Source organism: Ctenocephalides felis, unplaced genomic scaffold (genome assembly GCF_003426905.1).
Source record: "Ctenocephalides felis isolate EL2017-DRISC unplaced genomic scaffold, ASM342690v1 CF-g0.4_SCAFFOLD_01170, whole genome shotgun sequence".
NCBI lineage: Eukaryota > Metazoa > Arthropoda > Insecta > Siphonaptera > Pulicidae > Ctenocephalides > Ctenocephalides felis.
The window spans coordinates 51764586-51791966 of NW_020537324.1; positions in this window are offsets into that span (position 1 = coordinate 51764586).

Consider the following 27381-nt stretch of genomic DNA (forward strand, 5'->3'; position numbering starts at 1 on the left):
TATACTTTCTTAGTGGCTCAACTTGCCCCACCTATGGGGTACATTGAGCATACTTGTCTTTTTGCATTTAAACAGCTGTAGCTTTTTAAATTTTACTTATTACCAAAAATAGTATTAACACTTTGTTAAGCGATAAACAACAAATCTATTAAGCCGTATAGCAAGTTTATTGAGACTTTTCATTGAGGAGCTACATCCATTTAAGTAAAAATTTGCTCAACTAGCGCCGCCCTACCCTACATGTTTTGGCTTTTTCAATAAATTGAATTTGAACAGCAAATGGTCAATATACAAAATTCTGTCGGGTATATTCGTCAATTACATTTAACTTGATAGTTAATAAGAAATGCAAATTCACGCTAGTTTTCCATCTCTATATTTCAACATGTGTATATTCAACACAAATTAGACCCAGTTAGCTAATCCTGGTTATACATATATGATAACTGAGATTCAGTAACATCCGCCCACATTGTTGTAATATTTTGAATAGAAATTTTGTTGATTGCAAATCAAATTATCTTAGTCCATTTAAAGACAAATCCAACCTCATCCTGTTCTAGCAACGAATATAATTTTCCTAAATCCATTAAGCATACCCGTAAACCAAGGACGAATGCCTGGAAACCACACAAACAAATGCGAAACGTTAACAAACGGAACAATGTTTTCATTAGTGGTCCAGGGATATATGAATTATACTGAAATTTAAATTATGTGTATGAAAAAGTTTAATTTTTATCAAATCATTTTTAATATTGCATGGACTTGTATTTAAAAACGTTTATTATTGTTTTCAAATAATGAATACACAAACATAGTATGTTTATTTAGCGTCAATGTAAAAGGCAAAAATTATTCTGAATAATTTATCTGATTATCTAGAATTCAATTTTATACATTTTTTATAATTTTGTAGAAGTGAAAATTTTAAAAATTAATGACAAATACTGAAATTATTCCCGTAGTTTCATATTCCCATTACATTTACTGTAATTTGAAAAATAAACTGGCGTGATCTGTAAATAACTGTTTAATGCTAAACAATCAGCATATATAATTGATTTAACTATTGGAATAATTTGAGAAAAGAATACTAACTTATAATTTTTTATTTAAACTCTGGAAGGGAAAGCTCACAAATATGAAATTAAATTTATTCACATTTACAATGTAGGATTTTAAAAATTTCAAAAAAATTCTTTACATGTTTTTTTCATAATTAGAGTCTATAAAAATGTCTCTGTATCTTATTTTGAAATTATAATAATTTTATCATGTTCGAATTCGAATATTCAAACAGCAACCTTGCAGATAAATCTTTCGCGAATCTCTAAACAGTTTTAAAATTAAATATCATTCAAAAGTCGGGGTTGCTCTACGTTTATATAATAACTCATTTGGATATATTCTCTACAGAATCTGACATTGTGTATTCGCAATTTATTTTTAGCCGTGTGTCTCTTTTAACATGAATTCTGCAAACAAACATAGAATAACACTTTTAGCATCGATAGTCGAACAGCTTGTACAAATTTTACTCAAAATATAATTTAATATCCAAAGTTTTGAACCAAATGATAATTTTTGATGGCGAAGAAACAAGGTGAACTGCAACACTGTTTTTCACGAAACGATTTACAGAAAAAATAGAAAAAAATTAAATTCCAACATCAGGGTTTTTTCACCTGTGGTAATAAACATTCAACAAATGAAACTAAAACTTAACTATGGTGCAAGGCATCGTGTCTTGAGGCAATTTGCTGGAACTTTCCGTACCGAAAAAAAACAGATGAATTCAAATAATCTATAATTAACCATATTTAAATATTTTCAAATATATTATTATAAATTCACATTTATAATTTGTATTTTATAGACGTAATATAATTGCTTATAAATTGGGATGACAAATGGTAATGTATGTTACACTTATGTATGTTAACTTAATTTAAACATTTTTGAAAGAATGCATCATAACGCTTATCGTATATTTATAAAAACTATATTTTCTAAACATAACATTCAAAACTGTGTCCATCAATTTTTAAACTTTTGGAGAGTAAAAACTAATCAGCACCTCTGCCGACCAATAGGAATGGAATGTTTTTTAAATCATTCAAATTTGTTAACGCCTTTCTCTCAACGCCGGTCTAATGAAATTATATTAGTATATTTTATTACTTTCATACAGAATAGCAATAATAAACCTTTATCAGTTTGCATTATAAATTAATCCCTCTTATTGTCATGAATTTTTTCTCTAAATATTTCATTGTACATTTATTCCATATTTCTAAGAAGCAACTGATCACCTCTGTCAATACTTGATTGGTTTAAAAATGCAATGGCCGCTGATTAGATTCAAAATTAACCAATTAGAAAAATCATATTGAAGTATAAAACTTGTTTTATTAGTATTAACTTGAATTTCAACTATGTAACATAAGTCTTAAATCAACCCTTAGAAAATCGACATCTATTAACATCAACAATCAAACAAGTAATCAACTAAAACTATCAATCATCGTTTTATTGCATCGGTCTGATAATATCTATATTATAGCGAATACCTAATTATAAATGTTCCTTCGACATTATAAAAAAAAAGAAATTGTAGAAAGCTCTTTTCATAATTCATGTTATGAATATATCTGGTGCTTTCAATCTATACTGACATAACATTCGGTTGAACCGTGCGCAAAAAACGTGGACGAAAAATTGTATCGAAGCATACACACACGAACTTCTATTTTGTTAAGGTGTGTCAAAAGATTCTGAAATCTTTGAAACGTAAAATTATACAAAAAATTTAATTTTTGATATTTTGCGGTAACTATAACTTACTTTACGGGAAGTTAAATATTAAAATTGTATTGATTCAACGCATGCTAATTAGTAGGGTAGGGCGGATTGAACGGATGAAGCTCCTCAATGAAAAGTCTCAATAAATTGCTATACGGCTTAATGGATTTGTGGTTTATCGCTTAACACGTTAATACTATTTCCTGATAATAAGTAAAATTTAAAAGCTACAGCTGTTTAAATGCAAAAAGTCAAGTATGCTTAATGTACCCCATATGCGGGGCAAGTTGAACACTAAGAAGGTATAATGAAATCATAGGTTCAATGTCAATTAGTGATGAAATAAAATAAGTTTTTAATAACCAGTTCTATATTTATAGTCTTTATTGACAGAGAAAACAAAACTTATAGTAATTTTCTTCGAATAATTAACCAAAAGTAGAATCAACAAAACAATATCGTATCTTAGGAATTATTTTACCATTATATTCAGTATTTTTGTATAAAATCATTATTTATTTTCATTATTACTCATAGACTTAGCTTAAATCTTAAAAATAATGATTAATTTCTGGAAGTTAATGGTAATGGTCTTAGTGACAGAACCAGTTTAGCAACTATGCTCAACCCAACTCGGAATTTCAAAATAAAAGTGAGTTTATGAAAGAACCGTGAGAATTATACCCAGAATCTCTGTGCATATTAAATGTACTATAATTATATGGAAAAATAACATTTACCTGATTAAAAAGAATTACCATTTGACTAAATCAGACGAAAACTCGTGATGAAATACTTTTTTACTTTTTGGTCTCAAAATAAACAAAACGCTAGTGAGCTTCACTCATTTGTCCAGCGGCCACTAGCGATCGCGGGATGTTTATTTCTCCCAAACCTCTATCTTTCCGCCATATAATGCATAAACGGAAGGTGAATAGTTTTCGAGATATTTCGATTGCTCAACTTGCCCCAATGCTCAACTAGACCCGCTCTACCCTAAATAAGTACTCATCTGAAATATATATATATATATATATATATATATATATATATATACTATACTGTATATATGTATATATATATATATATATATATATATATATATATACTATACTATACTGTATAGACAGAGCAGTACTAGAGCAGAGAGCGGCGCGAACCCGGAGTGCACTTGCGGGCGGCTCGACGTAAATATGCATAACGCACCACGGCGGGAGTTCTCTTGTAATACGCGCCCCGTGAAAGGAAGATGCAGGGGAGTAAAACAACTAGATTCTAGTCCTTCTAGTCGTCGCTTGTAGTAATAAGAACAAGCTTCTCTACGTGACATATGCAAATTGATTGGGTTAAAAGGTTAATTAATTAGTTCGCTTCGCTTAACAGCTCATCTGAATAATGGTAAATGCCAAGAAGCTACTGCTAGATAGTTGAAGATGGTGCTGCGTTGTCATCATGCAAAATGCTGAAGACAATATGTATCTTAGAAATACAAAGTGCAAAATACATTTGCATACAATATATGTCACACAAGTGTGGAAACAATATTTATTAAACGATAAAAAAATTCAATGTAGTTTGATTAAGTAAGTAAGTAATGATAAGTAATTACGAACTATGTACTCAAACATGTGCACCAGTAGAAGTTACAAAAAGTGGCAAAAGTTACAAAAATGAGAGCGGCACCTTAGTTCACTTTTTTGGTCACTCACAATTAAAGAAATTATTAATCACTGTTTATGTTTGTCAGTAATAAGATTTTTCATGACGATTTCAATATTGATTTTGAAAACAGCGTGATGAAGTTCAGCAGTGTTAAAAAAAGACTATGGTAAATCACTCATTGGTGTGACATATTTTAAAGAAATTAGCATAATAATTGCATGTGTGTCTTTATAAGTGTGGGTGTATATACGTGAATGAGTGAATTGAACTAAATAGCACATAAGATGTTTCCGAATGCCTCAATACAGTAGAACTTCAATTATCCGAACTCCAATCATCCGAACTCCAATTATCCGAACTCCAATTATCCGAACTCCGACTATCCGAATTGCCGATTATTCGAATCACTTTCAGAAAAAAAATTGTCCAAAAAAAGTCTAAGTGCGCTATTATTCTTCCTCCAGCGAAGCCAGTGTAGGCACATTGTTTGTTTTGATTTGACGGAGATGTTTAAAAAACAATTATTTTTATTTCTAAACTTGTACATAAGTACAGTTTATTTATATTTAAAGCATGTGAAAATATCATGTTTCTTTCATTTAATTCAATAAAAATAGTGCAATATCAAAACGTAACTTTTTTTCTCTCCAATGGCAATTTTCAAAAAAAACTCCGAATATTTGATTATCCGAATTGGTCCCGGTCCCCATTAATTCGGATAATTGAAGTTCTACTGTATTAATAGTAAAAATATACGTTTTAATATTAATAATAAAAAAACTTCTCGTCTAAAGTTTTTACGTTAACAATTATCAATACTTTATTTAATATAATGTTGACAATAATGTTATTTCATCGTTAGTTTATTCAAATAAAATGTCTAGAAAGGGCTATACGGTTCTAATATAATTAGAAATACTTCATAAACTCCTTACTTGGGAAACAAGTAGTAGAAATTAAAAAAAGTTGATTAACTATATAAATAAAATCGAATTTTATTACAATGATAGATATAAATTAAACTTTCTATAACATAAACAAATCCTTCGGAAAAAATACAAGTGTAAATAAAAATTATTTTCACAACGGTTTCTATCAATATTGTTACAATTTTTCATTTCCTCATTTTACAATAAATTAACGCCAAAATTTGTGAAAACTACACATTATGTTCAAGTAATACAAAAGTACAGACTTTATTGGGTTCAGAACGGGAAATAAGATTTCTTTGAAATAAATGTCAGTCTCTTCATTTTAACGGTGAGTTCTGTAGTACTTATGAAATGGTACTGTTATTATATCCGTAAGTAAACAAAATTGAATGAATAATCAAAATTCCAATTGGAATTCTAATAAACACCTGATAATTAGCAATAAAATCAATCGAAATCAGTAGTACTAACATAAGTTCATTGGTATTAATAGAAGTAATTACAAATAACAAATAATAAATTAGGCTCAAATAAAACTATCGGCAAAATAGACTTTTCAATGCGCGATCACTTCGACAATGACGCTTCATATCTGGCAGGATTATTATTATGCTTTCTTCATGTTATACGGTCGCGACAACTTTATTAAAACTAGCAAATTTTTAAATTAAGTCACTGAGTCATTTTAACAATATGGGTCAGTGGTGGTGATATCGGTATAAGTGGGCTAGCACCAACTAGTCCCGGGTTAGCTGGTTCGATTCCCGCTACCGCCATAGCCCGATATCAGGTAACTTTGATGTCAAATTTCCACTTGAGGTTGTAGATCTCAAATATAGCCTCAAGTGAAAATCGCTTCTCGTGGGTATAGTTGCATATATAATAAAAATGTCAGCAAATACTTCGAGTATAGATTAGTCATAACTGGAATGGACAACTACTAAGTTGCCATCCATTCAAGATCCATGTAATAAAAAAGTCAAAACAATTACTGAGTGTCCTAAGTGTGAAAGACTGTAATTAAAAAATAACAATATAATTTATTTTATCCGTATTTTCCATAATTATAATACCGATAGTCCCATTTCATTAGTTAATGTGCAGAAGTTCAGATTTGTCCATATTTAATAAAAAAAAAGTTTGGTAAGTTTACACAGTACATGAACTAACAGAGTTAGAGATTAAAAACAAATAAATTTTGAATATGTTAAAAGTAACTTTACTACTAGAAAATTAGTTTCATTGCATTTCGTAGAAATTCCAATAACTGTATTTCGAACTGTGTTTCTCACTTTTACGAATGCAATTCAATACTTCCATCTTTAAACTTTTCCTTTGCAGTTCAGTTTGTTTCATTATATTCGCTTGTGTATGGTAAACATATTTTTTTACAATCCCTGCCATGCATTTTTCATCGTTCACGCTCGCACCGTTGATTTACGAGCGTCATGTGTGGATATGTAGCGCGAGAAGTGCGAAACGCTAGCGGGCGCGCAAATTGAAATCTACTCGTTCGCCGTACAGAAGCGTTGATTAGCCATCACACGAGTATGCGGAAGTCGGATGCACTTGTGCATATCGTCACTTTTTTGCATACATAGGTACTCAAGAAACTATTAAACGATTTTTTTTTATTTGAAAATTCAACGCCAAGCAAATTATGAATTTTGTCTAATATTATGAACTATTTTGCTAGCGGGATAAAGCTTTTGAAATAATCACAATTAACTAGTTGTGCATGGCATCGTGCTTTGCCTTAAGAAAAATTGCTGGAAATTAAAAGTTTTTTGAAAGTTTAAATTTGTTTGAAAACGTTGAACAAAATAAATTCTTTACTAATAGGAAATTTTTGAAAAAAAATGTTTTTTTTTATATTTAATTTTTTGTTGTTGAAAATTTAGATTTTTATATTCAAAGCAATCGTGCTGCGTAGCTGTTTTAGAGACAAAATATCGAAGCAAATTGCTTTTTTACTTTTTTCATAATATGACGCTCCGTTCTCAAAACCATAAATACCATTTTTGGCACTTTTTGCCCCGTATCTTTGAAACAACCTGACTTGCTTTTGCCAAAAACTAATCAGTAAGAAGCACGTCTCCCTATCAATACACATCGAATGTTCTTTGAATTATTCAAATCGGTTGACCCGTGTTCCCGAAATCGTCGACAAAAATTTGTATCCGAAAACACACACATACATCCTATATGTTCATTTTTCTAAGGTATGACAAAATTGTTCAGGAACCTTTGAAACATGAAGATATATAAAAATTTGTATTTTCGATTATTTTGAGATTATTATAACTTGCCATACAGAATGTTAATTATTGCATATCTTTATGTTTCAAAAGTTTTTGAACATTTTGTCATACTTTAGATAAATTTATGTATGTATATGTGTGTATGTATGCATATGTGTGCAGATACAAATTATTTCGTCGACGAGTTTAAAATTACGGAACAGCCCATTTGAATGATTCAAAGAACATTCTTCAACAAAGATAAAATATAAAAAGTGAAGAAAATGACAATTCAGTTGTTGAGAGAACAGAGCATCTGCTTTCAATGATTAGAGAAGCATTTTACCTATATTGCATTCATTACTTATAATAAAAAATTAGATAAATTTTTGAAAAAAAAGTTTGGTTCAAATGCGAGTGAGAAACATTTGAACTGATTATGAGTAAAGCGCGAAGAGAACGAAATGTGCTGGCAGAAGCATGTCATTTTTAAGTTTTTATGTTTTTATTCAAAATTTTCCAATTATAGAATTATTAAGTAATTAATCATTTAATCCTGATTAAATGCGCCAACTTTTGATGGACTTGCCAACACCATTTATTTCATTTTTTACTATGATGAAATCTCAAAGTCGACCGATAGTACAACAAAAAATCTTCATTTTGGAAAACTTGGCGCAATTGCATTATTTTTTTTTATTGTGGTCATAGAAATATTTTTTAAATTAGTAAAAATTGGCCACAATAACCGCAAAACGGTTATAATTTTACCAAAGCCTTGGGTTAAACATAAAAGCTCATAATTCTCGAAGAACGTACGATAACTTTTTCTAACTTTCTTCAGTACGGTTGAGGTCAATATTATCACCCTGCTTCGGCTTCACATCAAGGTCTGGAACACCCGGAACACCCTACATTTGACATAGTTTTACGAGCACCAATAATACAATATTAATTTATATTTATATATTTATATTTATAGCGTTGCATACGCTTTCTCTGGACTTTAATATTTTTATTTAAAGTTTATAATATGAAGCCACCAGAAAGATTACATTTTTCTTAACATCATTTTCTTATTTATTGCATTTCTTGCTACAAAAACTGCTAAATTGCAACAAAACAAAACACGTCATTTTTTCTGGAAATCTCGAGAAACATCGATTTTCATTTGATGGAATTCATTCAAGTATAACAAGGTTCAATGGATAAAAATCTAAAATCATAATCGCAACATTACATTAGTAATAAATAAAAAATCGAATGTAATATATCAATATGTCCTAAAGAAAGTGGCATTCCAAACCCTGAGACTTAGTTTCTATTATAAAGATAAAATTAAATTAATTAAATTATATTTCAAGAAAAGGGTAGATTATATTCTTAGGCATTTTTTGTTCAAAAATATTAAATCTTACATAAACATAGCTAAACAGAAAAACTAAATACTTGTGCTATATCTCCACACTTCAACTAAAAGAAAAATCAAAAAACACTAGTTCTAAAAAAAAATTACAAAAATATGTAACATCTTGCCATAAATCGCAAACTAAAAACAATTTTTTTTCTGCCAGGAACCCCGGATATTTCTGCAACTTTTGAAACTTACAGACACAGCCTTAAGGAATATCGAAGCAGCTCATCTGCAATACGTGCTCTCTTGTATAGCGTGCCGGAACAGCAGTTTCAAAGAGAAGCAAATATATACTATCTGGCACTAACACACGATTGGCTTTCTTAAACTTCGCGAAAGAACTTAAATGTGGCATTTATTGCTTTCTAAATACACACTTATCCATACGTGCCCGCTTGCATTTATTTTTGAATATTGCAAAATGCCTTTGATAGAAATCCAACGACTTTTGTAAATGGAGATGAAATTCACGTTTACACTCATGGGTTACATATAATATATGGATGCTCTACTATTCAAACATATATATATATATATATATATATATATATATATATATCCTACATATAACTACGTTTTCGCAAGCTGTGCGAAAGCACTTTGGTAATTTTGTTAGCTTCTGAGTTTATGATCATATTCAGGACAGAAAATGTGAAATAGCTTTGCGCAAAGATTGGAATAGGTTACAATGGCGTAGTATATTGAATAGAATGATAATTTCACACAGAAACATTGACCATGTTTCTTGTAGGAATTTCCAGGCTTGTATCAGACTTTATGTGTTCGATATATGTAGTACATACAGATATTTATAGTCAGTTTGTATATGATTGCTAACTATACTCTGACAGTCATATTAACTTCCCGTAGGGAAAGTTATTGTAATCGTTTAAAAATCGAAATTGAAAATTTTTGCAATTCTCGACATTTTGCCATATAACATTTTGCCATACTTCAGCAAAAATGGATGTGTGTGTATGTATGTATTTATGGATACAATTTTCCAGTCACGTTTTCGGACGCACGGATCAACCGATTTGAATGGTTAAAAAAACATTCGATTCCTATTGATAGAGATATGCTGATTAGTTTTTGGCAAAGGCAGATCCAACCGTTACGGACATGCGGAGCAAAGAGTACAAAAAATACAAATCGAGTTTTTGAGAGAACGGAGAATCCGATTTGAATGATCTAAAAAACATTCAAGATTAGGAGAACTGGCCATTAGTTTTTGGCAAAGGCAGGTCCAGCCATTTCAAAGATTCAGAGCTGAATGTGCAAAAAATGGCAGTTTTTAAGAGAATTAAGCGTCTGATTTGAATGATTCAAAGAACTTTCTGCTTGTTTCAACAAAATAATAGCCTTTGGGAAAAAAATTATTTCAAGTTTTTTTAATTTTTTTTTCAAGAAAATTTTTGATTTTTTTTTTGTATATTGAAAATAATTCAGTATTTAATTTTAATTCTGACTAAAGTACTAATATGCTTCAAACAAATAATTTCAACTTTGCAATTCGGTTTAAAAAATTCTTATTAGATAATTCGGTTTATAAATTCGTTTAGATAATTTTACAATATTTATAATCATCTATTTGAAAACATTTAATATTCCTCGAACATTTCGTTATGGTACGGGAAGTTCCAGCAATTTGCCATAAAGCACGATGCCATACACCACTAGTTAATAATAATTTTCTCCAGATTGATGTTGCAATTTTTCACAAGTAACATTTCAAAATTTTTGTTTATATTCTATCATGTCGTGCGAGTTTCAAATGGACCTTATGGATTGATATAGCAATAACATCATGATGCAGGTTTTTAAACCAATTCGTATTCGATCCTATGGTCTTTTCTTTCTACAGTTGTGAATTTTTATTTCTAGAAAGTGAATTTTTCACCAACTTTTAGCATCACATTCTTAATTGGTATATTGTCTATACATTCCATCTTCTTCATTTCATTTTACTGACTCCTACACTTAATTTTTGCCCTTTTTTTGAAACTAGCTCTCTGAATTTACATTGCTTTATATATTAGAATTTTGTAAAATTCATAAAATATTTAACTTTTGAAATTTATCAAGAATATTCTATATAAATGAGAAAGGTAATGTGAAGCTTTATCTGATTATTTAGAGAAAAGATTTATCGATGTCATTTTTGCTAGAATAAAAATGGATTTGCTCATCTCAACAATGAACATCAAAACAAGAAACAACGAATCTTACTAGAATTATTATATTCCAAGAAACACATTACAAGAAAACATCGAATTATAAGGAATTTTTAAATTGCAACATATTAGATCGTCATTGGGTTGACTTGGAAATCTGAATAACGCTAATTACCAAGCTATAATAAAGGGTTTAATTCAACCTTTTTGGGCATAATAAATAACGGATTTATTTGGATACAAATAAATAAGCATACTCTTACGCATTTCCATAATTAATCAAAAATACTAAATGTCGAAATTACCTACGTATAAATGAAAAATAATAATCTGACTGAATAATGTGACCAATAGTAACACGAAATTCTGTCGTCAATAAATAAATAAATAAATATATATATATATATATATATATATATATATATATATATATATATATATACATATATTTATTTATTTATATGCGCCCATTTTATTTATCATATAACATAAATGTGTAAAAAAGCGGTGAATACAAAAAATATGCTTTTATATACTGTCAAAAAATCCGAACAGAATTCACAATGCATGAAATTTTTTATGACATTGTACGTTATTTCCGCAAAAAATAAAGCATCCAAATAAATAGAACATGTGTATTTATGAATGCTATAAAATTCATTTAACAAATATTTGATGACTTTTTACAGGGAACGACTCTAGTTTTTCATAATGTTTATTAGGATAATGGGAATTTCATTACCGGCAATTAGCATCGAAATCGTATGGTCGTTCTGGAGACGACTATAAGTGATTACGGCCATTTGTGCAAACGAAAACGAAATGGACGACAATAGAACTGTCAGGTACTAAAGGATATACCGCCAAGCACTCGGGCATAGTTCCAACTGTGGGAGCAACGGCTGGACAGTGCAAGATGACCTCGTGAAAATTGAAAAATAAATCAGACGTGCAATAGCGAACACACTGAACCCAGTGTAAACGCTACGAAATCGGTCGATATTCGTAAATCTCTTAATACAATCAAATAATAGCCTTCTGAATGTCTCTCTTTTAGTAAAGTATTATACCACAAAAATGAGTTTTGCATTATTGCAGAATGGACAATATATTTTCACAATGTAAAAGCAAATGATTGTTAACTTTACATAAAGTAAGTTACAGTAATCGCAAAAGTATCGAAAACGGAAATTTTCGAATATCTTTACAATCCAAGTATTTCTACACATTTTAGCAATCTTTAGTTCAGAAGAAATGGATCTATGTGTGTGTATAGTATGTGTTTTGAATCAATACATTTTTTAGTCCACAATTTCGAAAGCACATATAAACCGATTAAAATTATTCAAAAAATATTAGATTATATCAGGAGACACATGAACATATGGATAAATGAACTGGTGGTCACAAAATCTGGTACACAGGTAGAGTTGATAAGTATGAACATTGACAGAAAGACATGTAAATATATTTGAAGATACATGTAGACTGGTAGAAATGCAGGCTGGTAGTAAGGTAAAAAAGTAGACAAGCCGACTGATAATGATGAGGTCGACAGCTAGGCAAGTAGATAGGTAATCAGGTAAACAAGTAAACTGGTAGACAAGCAAGCAGGTAGAAATGTAAACTGAAGTTGGAATTTCGACAAGTAGATAGTCAGATAGGTAGTCACTTAAAGAGGTAGGCATTTGAACAGGTAAACAAGTATCTCATAAAAATAAATATCATTAGATTAAATCGAGTTAGTTCATGCAACTTGCCTTAAGACAAAATAACACTAACACCTAGTTAGTTTACTGAATACTATAAGCAATTCTGAATTGTTTGACTCAAAAGTGTCCGTTCTAACCATGTGCCCAGGAAATATATTAAATACAATTACAGGTAATAAAAGGCAGTTTAAAAGATATCAAATGGATCTCGCATTGATCAGTTTTTGGCTGCAGTAAAAACTTAATTTTGAAAATATACAGATAATTTTTTATATAAACCTAAAATCATATTCAATAAATCGTCACAGCAGATAAACAATGCGGAATTTGAGTACAAAGAAAAAAAGATTAAGTATATTTGTTGGAACAAGTTTCCAATATAGCATTGAATCAGGGTCCTACATAAGCTACTTATACACATATTGATCATTTTGTTATTTTGCTATAATTTGTATAATCGTAATTAATTAGTTTTGTTTTATGTGTATTGTATTTCTTGTCCTTTTTGGGTAAAATTTGAATAGTTAAAGAAAATTTAACTAATTATAACACAAAATACGAAAGAGAAAGGGAAATAAAAATTAAATATAAGAAAATAAAAGATTTACAGAAGACTTTTTGTTTAGAAAAATATGTTTTGTTGTATATTATCATAGTATATTCATACGTGCTGTTTAAATGAGTATGTTGTGTTGTATTACATATTTCTAAAAATAAAGTCGATATATACCGTTCTGGTATTTATATCTATTGTTTTTTAACGTATTTTTATGCCTATAATCTTAATAAAACTTAATTAACTGTTTAATAAAATTATAGCAGTCCAAAAACAGTGGCACAAACGTACCCAGTCTCTCCTATAATATAATATAAAGATAACTCTCATTAAGCTTATCATATTATATTAAATAGTTCATAGGGTTGACACGAAGTTTATGGGTTTCAAGATACCGTTTTGTTCTTTTTTTCGAAACATCTTTCACTTCTATGATTTTTTTCTTTCGGCTCTACATTTTAATCATATTTAGGATAAAATAGAATCAAGTGAGTTAGTTTTTCAATATTGAGCGTAAGTAAAAATGTATATCTTTCGAACATTTCAGCTTTTTAGTTCAAGCTCGTAAAGTGATTTGACACAAATATGCCCTGAAGATATTTCATCTAAAGCTGACCATCCATCTAATTGTAAACAACAACTAAATAATAATTATAATATAAGTATATAAACGTTTGTGAGATTGATTGAAAGTTTAAATTTATTGGAAACAACAATTAAAAATCAATTAACGTTTCGTATTTGTTGAGAATTTCATTATTTAGGTTCAGCATGTATTGGCAAACACTCATTTAACACACAAAGTCATTAATGTAGTTTATACGTGATGATCTAGCGCAAGTAAAATGAAAAAGTGCATTACATAAACAATTTAAGATGAAGACAATCATATTAGATATTTACAGCCAACAACTAATAAAACTAAATCAAAGAGAGCACTCAAAAAGAAAATGTGAGAAATGGCAAATCCCAAAAGTATTGTGTTCCACCATGATAATGCAAGAATTGGGGCACTGCTGAAAAGTTATGGCGCATACCACAGTTCTGACTGGGGGCCATCTGATCATTGTTTATTTCATCACTGTATAGCAAAGCTTTTTTGCAAAAAACAATTGTTAATATGAAATGTTAGAAGATTATTTGTTAAAACGGAATTTATATATAGTAAATGAAATTGACTTTGATATGATCTATTTCACCTCGAGCAAGTCGCTACATCTAATATTTATATAAACAATTAATTATTCTTATTTCTATTCTTGCATATAAAATTAAATAACTCTGAAGATATTATAATAACACCGAATCCGGTTCAACAACTTTGTTGTCAAACTCAAGAGATCACAAAAGTTTGCACTTCTGCTTAAACTGCTTAAATATGTTTATGTATTAAATTTTTATTGCTATTAATTTTTATCAACTTCGCTAGGATCAGTTATAGTGATCGCAAAACAATAGAAAATGATTTTTTCTCATTTATTGCATAGGTTTCAGAGGTTTCTGAACATTTTGGCATACGTTAAGAAAATGAATGTATATGTATGTGTATGTATGTATGAATACAAATTTTTGTCCACGATTTCGGGCGCACGAAGCAACCGATTTGAATGATTGAAAACAACAATCGATTTCTATTGATAGAAAAATATGCTGAGTAGTTTTTGGCTAAGACTGGTCCAGCCGTTCCAAAGATAAAGGTAAAGGTACCAATAATGGTAATTCAGTTTTTAAGGTAATAGAGTGCCCGATTTGAATGATTCAAAGAACATTATACTTATATTGACTAAATGAGGATATGATTTAGGACATTTTTGGAAAGGCAAAACCAGCGGCTTTGGAGATACGGATCAAAAAGTGCAAAGAATTGCAGTTTTTAAGAGGACGGCGAATTTGATTACATATATTTAAAAAGCATATTGCTTGCGAAGTCGACGCCGTGAAGAAATAAGTTTTTTTAACTTCCCGTAGGGCAAGTTATAGTAATCGCAAAAAAATCGAAAATGAAAATTTTCATATATCTTTACGTTTCAGAGGTTTCTGAACATTTTGGCATACCGTAGAAAAAATGGATGTATGTGTGTGTGTGTGAGTGTTTTTTTTTTTTTTTTTTTTTATAGAGAAGGAAAAATCTTTCAAAGACACCGTGTGTTTAAAAGATGATGGACGGTAGTGTGAGATTTCCACCCACTAAAAAACCTCCTCTCCTCATTTCCCCGCATATGATCACTAGGAAGACTGGGTCGGAACCGCGTTAGCATTTCTTCAACCCAGTCCGTGTTGCGTCACGTGACGTTAGCTCCTAAGTTTATTGGTCCCTCTCGGCGATTTTTGCTGTCAAGAGGCGCCGTGCATAAGCTGCTACCTCGGCCCAGTTTTCCTTGCTTTGCAGCATAGTATTTACAATGTTCTGGGGGTTAAGGGCCCTTCCCAGGGACAATTCGGTGTCAGCCCTGAAGTTCTTCCAGCGCGTGCACTTAAAAAAAGTGTGCTCAGCATCGTCGGCTTTTTCCGGACAGTATTTGCACGTCGGTGATGTGTGCAAACCGAACCAGAAGAGATATGCATTGAACGAGCCATGACCCGTCATCATCTGAGTTAGAAAGAAGTCTGTTTCGCCATGCTTCCTGTCGAGCCAGGCCTCGATATTAGGGATCAGGCGTGCTGTCCATCTACCACGATCAGACGCCTGCCACCTTACTTTCCATTCCTTCAGGGTGTCCTTTCTCACCATTGCCCTCGCTTCGCTGGCATTGAGGCCTCCTTTTTTGAGGTTATACAACCTGGCCCTTTCATTTGCCAAAAGGTCTATAGGCGGAGCTCCAGCTATAACAAGCACTGCGTCTTCGGAAACTGTGCGATAGGCACAAGCCACTCTAAGTGCTCCTCGCCGCTGCACTGCTGCCAGTTTCTTACGATGCGTCTTCTGTTGTAATGTATGCGCCCAGATTTCCGCTCCGTAAAGCAGGACTGAGTGAACCACCTCCAGGAGAGCTCTCCTCTTTTTGGCACGTGGGCCGATAGTATTGGCCATGATTCTCGATAGACTAGACACAGTCTTGCTAGCCCTTGTACACGTGCGTTCCAAGTGTTCACGGAATGTCAGCTTTGCATCTAACTGAACGCCCAAATAGGTGTGTGTGTGTGTATGTATGTATGTATATATGAATGTATGTATATATGTATGTACGTGTGTGTATGTATGTGCGGATACAAATTTTCGTCGACGATTTCGGGAACCGATTTGAATAATTCAAAAAACATTCGATTTGTATTGATAAGGAGACGTGCTGATCAGTTTTTCGCGAAGGCAGGTCTAGCCGTTCCGAAGATACGGGGCGAAAAGTGCGAAAAACGGTACCTCTGTTTTTAAGAGAATGGAGCGTCCGATTTGAATAATTCAAAAAACATTTTACTTGTATTGACAAGATGTAGAATTGATCAAATTTTCATGAAAGCAGGTCTAGCGGTTTCGGAGATCTAATGAAAAAAGTAAAAAAAAATGCCATTTGGCGGTTAAAAATGATCATTAGACATATGCATATCAAATCATCAGATATTTTATAGAGATTTTAACAATAAGTATAAATTTTGTTTACACTCCTATGGGTTCCGTACCAATGCTTATGCGTTAGACGGCGGCGCGGCACTTGCGCGCTTTGACATCTCGTCTCGATGCAGTTCAAGCAGTGCGATTGCTTTGAAAAAAAGTTCAGAATTTCCAAAATATGTCAAAATGAAGAAAACATTTTTTCTCATTTTTTTTGTTTTCAAAAAAAATTTTTTTCTCAAAAAAAATTATATTTTTTTTCAAATAAAAAATTTTTTTTTTTTCAAAAAAAGGTAATTTTTTGTCAAATTTATAGTTTCTCAAAAATCTAATTTTTTCGAAGTAAAATTTTTTCAAAAATGTTAATTGTTTTTAAAAAAAATAATAATTTTTGGTACGGGAAGTTCCAGCAATTTGTCTTAAGGCACGATGCCCTAATTGACTTAAGACAGAATTCCACTTACAGCTAGTTTTATTTTATATGAAACTGGTCGCATAAATTTAAGTACTTGTACTAGGTCTACAAAATACGACGATGAAAATTACAGTATTTAAAATAATAATTTTGAAAAGAACAATGTAATCTGTAATCAGAACTGATTAACAGATTAACTAATTCAGAATTATTTGTGGAACATCTTGGAGATATTAGCGAAGAGCAGGGCGAGAGTATCCAGGAAGACCTCAAAACTTTGGAGGAGCGATACCATGGAATGTTGGACTTTCGCATGATGGCTGACAATTTAAAAAATCATATAAAAAGACTTTTGAAGGAAAAAAATAAATCACGGTGTATATTTTATTGTAGTTTGAGGTAAAAACTGGCACATTGGCAAATCTCAAATATTAGAACTGTTGGCGAATTTCTGTTACTGTTTTCGGAATCAGCGTCCTCAAATAACTTAAAAACCATCATAACATCTCAGGAAAAAAATAGCGTCTCGCAGTAAACTTTTTATTGATAATTATTTTTATTTCGCGATTGTGTAATTGCTGTATAGAAAGTTTCAGCAATTTTCCTTAAGGCAGAATGTCGTGGGCCACTAGTTAATACATTTTAGATCGCATCTTACATTTTATAACACTGTATTAGAAGCGCTGCTTGAAAAATTATAGATTTTTATCTACACTCAGCTTAGATTGCGTATTAGATTTATAAGTTCTCGCGTTGGAATACAACTTGGTGTTAAAGGAAGAGTCGAAAGTCAAAAGTTTTTACGACACAATGCGGCTCTTGCAGATCAACTGTGAAACCGCAAAAGCCGCTCGTTGCCTTCGCGTGAAAAAAGTTCCGCCTCGGTAGAATAAAAGTGCAAATCCCCAATTTGTCCTCGGGGCGTCATTGCGGTAGAGACTGCGGCATGCGGGCGCCCGAGGTGTGGGACGGAAGTTCATTACTTCTACCCCAGAGGTACGTGGGTACGTGGGTACATGGGTACGCGTACGTACCTTCCTACCCCATCAGTGAGCTGACGATGAGCTTTCTACTTTCTTTTTCTTTAAACTTTGATAATAAACGTGCCAACACTCGCACAGACAATACGACTTGTCCGAGACGAATGGGCCGAAAAATATAATAACTGGTATCACAGTAAAAAGAATGGAGAGAAGTAATGGACCGCAAACCGTTTCTGAGATCGTAAAACAGATAACCAAATTATAAATTATATTTTTATGTCTGGGGTTAATTGACTTACTTAGTAATCATGAGTTAAGGAAGGTTTTATAGTTTGTATAATTATAGTAAAACACAAAGTGAATTTAAAATCACAATGAAGCGGTATCATAATGAAGCATATAATTAATTATAAAAACATGACAAAAATTAATTAATTAATTATTAATTAAGACAATAAATAAAAATCAGCAAAATGAAATAGAAGTAATAAAACTAACAAAACATGAACTTCAAACTGCAGATTAGAATTGGATATATCAGTTATCCTCGAATGATATATGATCGAATAACCAAGAAAATGTGTATTAACGTCCCGTAGGGTAAGTTATTGTAATCGTCCAAAAATCGATCGAATCTTGACGTTTTGAAGGTTTCTGAAGATTTTGGCAAACCTCAAAAAAAATAAATGTGTGTGTGTATGTATGCACGAATCAACCGATTTGAATGGTTAAAAAACATTCGATTCCTATTGATGAGGAGATGTGTTGATTAGTTTTTAGCAGAAGAAGGTCCAGCCATTTTGGAGATACGGAGCAAAGAGTGCAGAAAATAAAAAACGAGTTTTTGAGAGATCGGACGATCGGAGCATCCGGTTCCAGAAAAGATTCAATACGTAATGACGGGGAGAAGTAGTCATTAGTTTTTGACAATGACAGGGCCAGCGGTTTCGGAGATACAAAGCTAAATGTGCAGAAAAATGGCAGTTTTTGAGAGAACTAAGCGTCCGATTTGAATGATTCAAAAAACTTTCTGCTTGTTTTAACAAAATGGTTGCTTTTGGAAAAAAAAAACATTTTTGTTTCAGTTTTTATTTCAAAACTTTTTTTTTGTATATAGAAAATAATTCTAATTTTAATTGTAATTTTGACTTAAGTTCTAATAAACTTTAAATAAATATTTTCAACTTTGCAATTCAGTTTATATAATTCTTATAAATATTAGACAATGTTACAGTATTTATCTATAATATTCTATTTGAAAACATTTAATATTCCTCAACATTTCGTTACTGTACGGGAAGTTCCAGCAATTCGCCTAGTTTTACATTATTCTGATTGGGTAAGGCATGGCACAAAAGTTCAATTTGACATTGAGCAATTATCTTGTTAAAATCAAACCAATTATATCACAACAACAAATCAAACAACTATCTGACTATGTTTAGCAAAACTTCCAGTTAATTCATAATTGTACAAATGTATTTTTTATGCTGTTTTTCAAAACTTTGTCACCTATTTAGTTGCCTAATTGTAAGTAAACATTTACAATTAGAAAGCGGTATAATTTTATTAAATAAAAATAATCAAAAAGTATATTAAATTATATAATTTCTGAAGTATTTTTTAAATATTTTTGACTCAGTTGTTAAGACTTTGCGGCAATAATATGTCTAAAATTTTTTTGATTCAGGGTTATATAAGTCATTCATTTAGAAATGATTTAGGCATACTGAAATGGCGTAATTTATTTAGGTTATGCTAAAAGTTTTAATTTGAAGCTTCAAAGTTCTAGTACCTTCAGTTGTATCTGTGCCAAGTTCCAATTTCATACTTGTATCAGTTTAATAAAAAAACCTTATTTTAGATGTTTTAATAAATAAGTTCGACTTCGAAACTAGTAACCAGATAAAATTTATCAAAAATTGATTATATACTATTCTAGTATTGAGTACTACTAATTTTACAGGCGGTTACATGAAATGAACATTTTTGAAAATCGTAAAAAAACCTTTTAGTGATTGTTAATCAAAAGATGACTAAATATAGATCTAATAAACGACAATCTTTCTCTTAATTTAAACTTATTAAATACCATAGCCATAGTGCATTATGGAGTATACACCCATAATATTCAAAAATATGTCATGTTGTTTAACAATACAAGTTATGTTTTCTTTCTATACAACCAATTGTAAGCAGTATTTAAAATTACAGGACCTTCTCAACTACCAAACGAAATACGTATTTTTCGAATAAATTTAGGGATGTTCTGTTCAACTACTTACTAATATAAAACTTCCGGCATAAGGTTAGAACGGTCTTACGTACTCGTACATTTCTCAGTCTTAAAACAACAATTGGATTCAAAGAAAATTGGATGCAGTCACCGGAACGCTGACAATACTGTTGCATACGAAGCAAGCTATTTAAATTCGCTGTTGCATAAGTAGACAAGTATTTTTCCATTATATATATATATATATATATATATATATATATTTATATATATATATATATATATATGCTTAATTTCTTTAAAGTCAAGAAGAGAGCTATTTGGAAGCAGTTCCAAATTATGTCGGTCAAATTAAACCCGAATCGACTTAATTGTTTTCTGCCAACTGAAGTCGAATTGAATGTCAAAGAAACGAACATCTATTTTCATATTTATCAAAAGCAACATAGTTAACGTAGTTATATTGTTTGTCACCAAATGTGCTAGGGGTATGAATACAACGTAGTTGCATCGTAGAAAATACTACCTAGTTTGAATATTTAAAATTTTAAACTGGAAGTGTTTCAAACCTTGAAAATTGTCATTTGGTGGTAAAATACTTTGTAAATTCAAAGCAAAATTTTTAGGCATCGATAAATTAGATTAGATGTATAGTTTTTTCTCAAAACATTTCTGGCCTGGGCTTGCTTCTCTAAAGTTTCTAGTTTTTTTTCAAAAAGATGTGAAAACAATATTCGTGTTATCTGAGAAATGTGTACTATTTCTGCAAGGTTATCCATAAAGCACTAAAGTCTAAAACTTAGTTTAAAAACTAAAACTTGTTGTTTAAAAAAATTAGCATCATGGTAATGTATATATTGCAAATTCTGCTTTCTTAGAATGTATACACTTTTATATTTCCATAGTGATCAGAACTATGTGCTATATAAGCCGTTTTTGGAGTAAACTAACTAATTCCTGAATCTAACGTTCAGGTTACCCAGTAGTTTAGCCATTCCCTTTCACTTGAGATTAAATTAGATGAATTTCTAATGTTGATATCAATACATACATATATATATATATATATATATATATATATATATATATGCATGAATCTGAATTTGATGTTGAAATATGTATTAACAAAATCTAGTAATCGGGCATAACATCAATAAAAATGAATTACTTTCAAAAATTTATTTTAAATCTATACGTGGAGGCTAGGATTATAGCCGAAAAATCATTGGAAAAATTATTTAATCTTAAAGTTAAATTGGAAGATTTTAATAATTCAAGGTATCAGGATATGGTACTATGTAATATAAATATTAAACTTGTAATTAGACAATATTTTCGCCAAATACTGATTTAAAAAATCACAAATGGATAGTGTGTAATATAGTTCGTAGACTGGTTGAAGATATGATGGAGAAAAAACTTTAAAAAATATTTTATTATACATATATATATATATATATATATATATATATATCTTTGTATATATATATATATATATATATATATATATCTTATATATAAAAATGGAGCTCTCGATCAAATAATTCGGTAGAACTCGAAAACGGATAAACCGATTTGGCAAGTCAGTCTTGAAAAATTCGTGCCAATCCAGAGATGGTCGGAAAGGTGAGATAAGATTTCAAAATCGCGTAGATACATTTTTAATTTGAAATTTTTTGTAGAAGCGTGATTTAAATGAAACAATGGACGGTGGCTAATACGTAAAATGTCAAACGTTTTTGACAGATAATGTTTAATTACATTTGATAGGATGTTTTACGTGAATATTATTTATGATTAAATTGTAGTAAGTAATTTAGTTTGTAGTTTTGTTTGTAGTTATTCATACACAAAAACGTTAGTAAACTAGCCGAAAGTGTTACTAGAAACTTAAAATATCAACTTTTTGGAAATGTTAATATAAAAATGTACTTTTTGGCATATTTTTCTCAAACACGGTGCTCGGAAAGATCTCATTAGTATAATTATATACTCATTGGTATTTATAAAACATTTTCTAGGTTATATTATTTTTTATTTATGTAATTTAAATTCATAACCTGAATTTGGTATCGATCAAAGGCACATTTTGTCAAATAACAGTTTCCCAGTTATAATTTCCCAGAATTTATCGAAGAATAGATAGTAATAAATCTATTCGGAAGGTCCGGGGTTAAATAGGTCGACCACCGATGTGTCAAAAACTAGTAAAGTTAAGCATAGTTTAACAACAATATTTGAAAGTAGGGGGAAGAAGATGTATAACCAGCCATAACCTTGATTCTTATGACTTTGCTATCGGGAGATAAAGGGTAATCTTTGAAAATCCATAATACTTTTCATTAAATTTACTTTATTTCATCGAATGTTACTTGAAACTTTTCAAAAAGCAGGTCAAAGAAGAAATACTTAATTCATTTTCTAATTCTCCTCGCGAAAATTTGAATTTTTTTTATAAGCTCAATAGTATTATTTACAATTATACACACAAAATCCCGAATCCAAAAAGAATCTGAAAAACTTGTAACGTAATCAATAAGTCGAAAGACCAAAAAAGACTTGGATTTAATTATTTGTACCATGCTTTCTATAGAAAGTGTATAAAACTTCCAGTTTGATTGTATTGACAAAATATAGACAAACTAATGGGGTTTATTGTTTTTATAATACCTCATTGTATATAGCATTCAAACACATCCTTATACACTTAAAGTATTAATTTTTTTGATTCTCTAGAAATTATTTAGAATATACCTTACTTAGCAAAACAACGTTTGCCGGGTCAGCTAGTATATATATACATATATATATATATATATATATATATTAGGATGATTGTTAATTTGATTATTTTCATTAATTTTGGACAAAGTCGTCATTTGAATGGTTGACTATTCATTTGAATTAAACTATTTACGCTTATTGATGTACTATTCAAATGTGCTTATTTTAAAAACATCGTAAATTTTACATGTATATTAGTGCATAAAACAGCAAGGGTACGTGTGTATGTGTTAGAAAGCTTAGTTATTTTTCGTTTTGCAAAATATCACACATAGAACATATTCATTTTCAGATACATAATTCTGTACCCCGAAACATTATTCATATTTTAATCGTATATTCCTGTGTCAACGTGATAAAACTTGGGATAAACTCCACATTTACAGCATTTCGTTATATCGTCTGCCTTTCTTTTTGTCTTTAACGGAATGCGGTACGATCCGACCGTGGGCCCTCGCCCCGCCCGGAAGAACCTATTACAACAAAGAACTGTATTGTTTTTAGAAGGTTTTTCCGCCACATAGAATCATGCCCCGTTTATATTTATGCTCAGCGATTTACTCTACCCGACTATAGTGGGGTAAAATATAAAAGTAATGCCACAGTCTATCGAAATCTATTTATTACACATTTTGTCAATTCTGTATAATAATACACCAGTCAAATTAGATTTTCAGTTTGCATTAATTCGCGTAGAGCTGAAAATCGGTACAGTAGAGTAGAATTGATAAACAAAATGTCAAAGGTCCCCATCGATCCGACATCCGCGATTTGTTTTATTCAAGGTTAAATGTACAAAATTCTGTTTTTCATCATTGCGCGGAAACTATAAGAACTATCCAAAATTGTGTTACATAGAAATATTTATTAGATTTTTTTCACAAATTTGTTTTTATATTTTTTTATTAGAATCACCGTTTAAAAGATTTAGCAACAATAAATTTGAAAAATTTATAGTGCTCATAATATGCCGCCTTCATAGTCGTCAAACGTGTAATATAACAGAACAATAAGATGTCATTGTTATGCATTTAGATAATAGATAGATAATATTAAACATTTTCAGTTTTTATTACAAGAATTAAAAAAACATATGCTAGTCTAAACAAATCTGAATATGAAAATACAGAAAACAATGAATTCTTGTTTTATATTATTTAATATATTTAACCAAAAATAGTTTTGTGAGTTGCTCGCTTATTATGCATTAATTATATGCTCTTATATGCTATTAATTTGAAAATGTAGATGTATAAATAATTATATATAATAGACTCATTAACATTTTTGTTTGCCAGATTTTCTTTTTCCATGTGTGATGTTTTTTCAGAGTATTGGTGCACATTATTAATATCCCTAAGGAGAAGTTTATATATTAGCAAGTTATTCTGAATCTTTACAATCAATCTCTTTTTCAGTCAATCAGTCAATTTTGATTTTTAATTATATTCAGAATACAATATCCTATGAGCTATTTAGCTTAATTCAATTTTAATTCAAATTTGGCTATTCTGATAAAAAAATTGGAAAATGCAATGATGTGTGTGAGCCGAATTTTGACATTTTGACACGGTGTTTTCAAAAATGAAAGCGCCGATTTTGAAATTTTTTATGCCATTTGATAAAACTCGGTGAAAAATTACGATGATTTTGCAAAGCAATCGTCCAGCAGTTTTTTTCTAGAATAAGCAAAAAGTGTTGCAACTGTTGCAATAAGGAAAGAGTGCTTATAAGTTTTTGACAAAGATACATTGTAGCTCGTTTGTTATTGATTTTTTTTTAACAAAGTTGATTAAATTGCATGATGCTAAAGTTCGTGGTCTTAACGAACATACCAAATCATTTTAGGCTTACAAAAAGTGGTTCGATAATAGAAATTCGCCCATTCAAAGTTTGGAATAATTGATGTTAAAATTTCAAAATTATCTTGTCATAATTTCAAAAGCTGCTAAATCCTAATTTATATTCAATAAGTTTTTGCTACTTACTGAAGGCCATCTACACTCATTTTTTCAATCCCCCGACTACATTTATCAATAACGATATTGTTTCATATCACATAAATATGTTATGATAATTACTTATTAATTAATATAACTATCAGTTAGAAAATGTTTTCGTTTAGTTGAAATTGGACTATAAAATAGGTACTAAAGATATTACTAAAAGTTCAGTCATTCTATTAACTATTCCGCCAATTTTACAACAATATTATTGTTATGTTATACCTCAATTAATACAAATAAACTTTCATTTTTGAAAGCATCTTACTTCCTAAAATTAGTCTCATAAAAATTAATTTCATAGTCTAATTTGATTTGATTATAGACTGTTGTATTTGTCAAATTTGTATTTAATTTGTCCAGTTAAAAAATATTTTCCTTTAATCTAACAAATATTGACTAAAAGTTATCATACAACATGGTAAATATTGGATTTGTGTAAATTTTGTATATTCAATCCGAAAAGTAGTAAAAATATATTGCAATCTCGTTTGACGGCACTAGTTCTCTGCATCATAAGGGATTCAGTAAAAGCAGATGAAAATAGGGAAATCGCAAAAGACTTGTATTGAACGTAAATCAAACTACTTTAGTGCTGGTTGGGATTTGCGATATGAGAAACTTTACAGCGATACAACATGTTCTGCGACTATGTGGGCGGCTGCTTTCGAAAATTGTTTTCCTCAAGAAAGAGGTCATTACAAAATATAAGTATAGACATAGATCACAAACTAGAAAGTTTTTGAAATAGGCAATCAATTATTTGTAATTGACTGTGTAATTTAATACAATTTAATATAAGATAGATGTTTGTTAATTGTTAAATACATCTTTATCAACAATTCATACTAACTCGATATCCAAGATTAGTTCCCAATTATTTCAGGACATTCAAACACTTGCACTCCTTGTTAAATGTTACCAACTATTGCATAATCAATTACGCTAAATGTATTTGAGTTCAAGCAATAAATAATTAAAATATAATTTATATGTACCTTTTTCACTTCACTTAAAATATGATTTATTACTCTTATGGCAAAACGTTCATATATCTTCACAAAGCTTTAAAATGCTACTAAAGCCAAAATATTCATTTGTATTAAATACTATACAAAATATAAAAAGGGATTTAAATATATAATTAATGTTAAAATCATCTGTAATATAATACTCCAAATGAAGCCAATAAGATGAGAAAGAAATGAGGTTGTTGAGCAGTAGATAGATCAAAGTCTGCAAAAATTCATCATGTGATTGTGGCATGTTAATGCAATCTTATAAAATATAAAATCTCTCAACAGATTTTAATTATTTAAAATATCGAAAATGCTTTCTGGGAAGTGTTGAATTTTAGTTTAGTTCTTATCATTTTATTAATTGGGTTTTATGAGTTATCTTATAGTAGTTTTGTTAGTTTCAATCCTAAAAACTGCTGAAGTATCTAGAAAAAAACACAAAAATAATTTTGTTCAACTTCCCGCAGAAGTTAATTTTCGCAAATAATCCGATTTGTTAATTTCATGTTCGAATGAGACCAAATTTTAAAAAAGTATGCATGTGTGTGCATTGTTAGCCGCCTTTTGACCTATCTTCAACATTTTGTTAAAAACGGCTGAACCAATTTCAAAACCTGGAAAGTCATTTCAAGTAAGTCGATAAGACCTATTTTTGTCGTTTTTTTTTTGTAATTACTAAAAAATTTTTTGTCCACGTTGTGGGCCATAATTTTGAAACCAAAATCTTAAAAAAACATTTCAACTCGGGATGGCGATGTGATAAAATGATTAGTTTTTGAGGAAGGCAGGTCCAATATTTGAATATTTCTTAAAATTTCGAAAGTATCAAAATAATATTTTTTCAAGTTTAAACTTTTTGTATAACCGTCGTTGTCTGATCTATAAGCACTTACATTTTG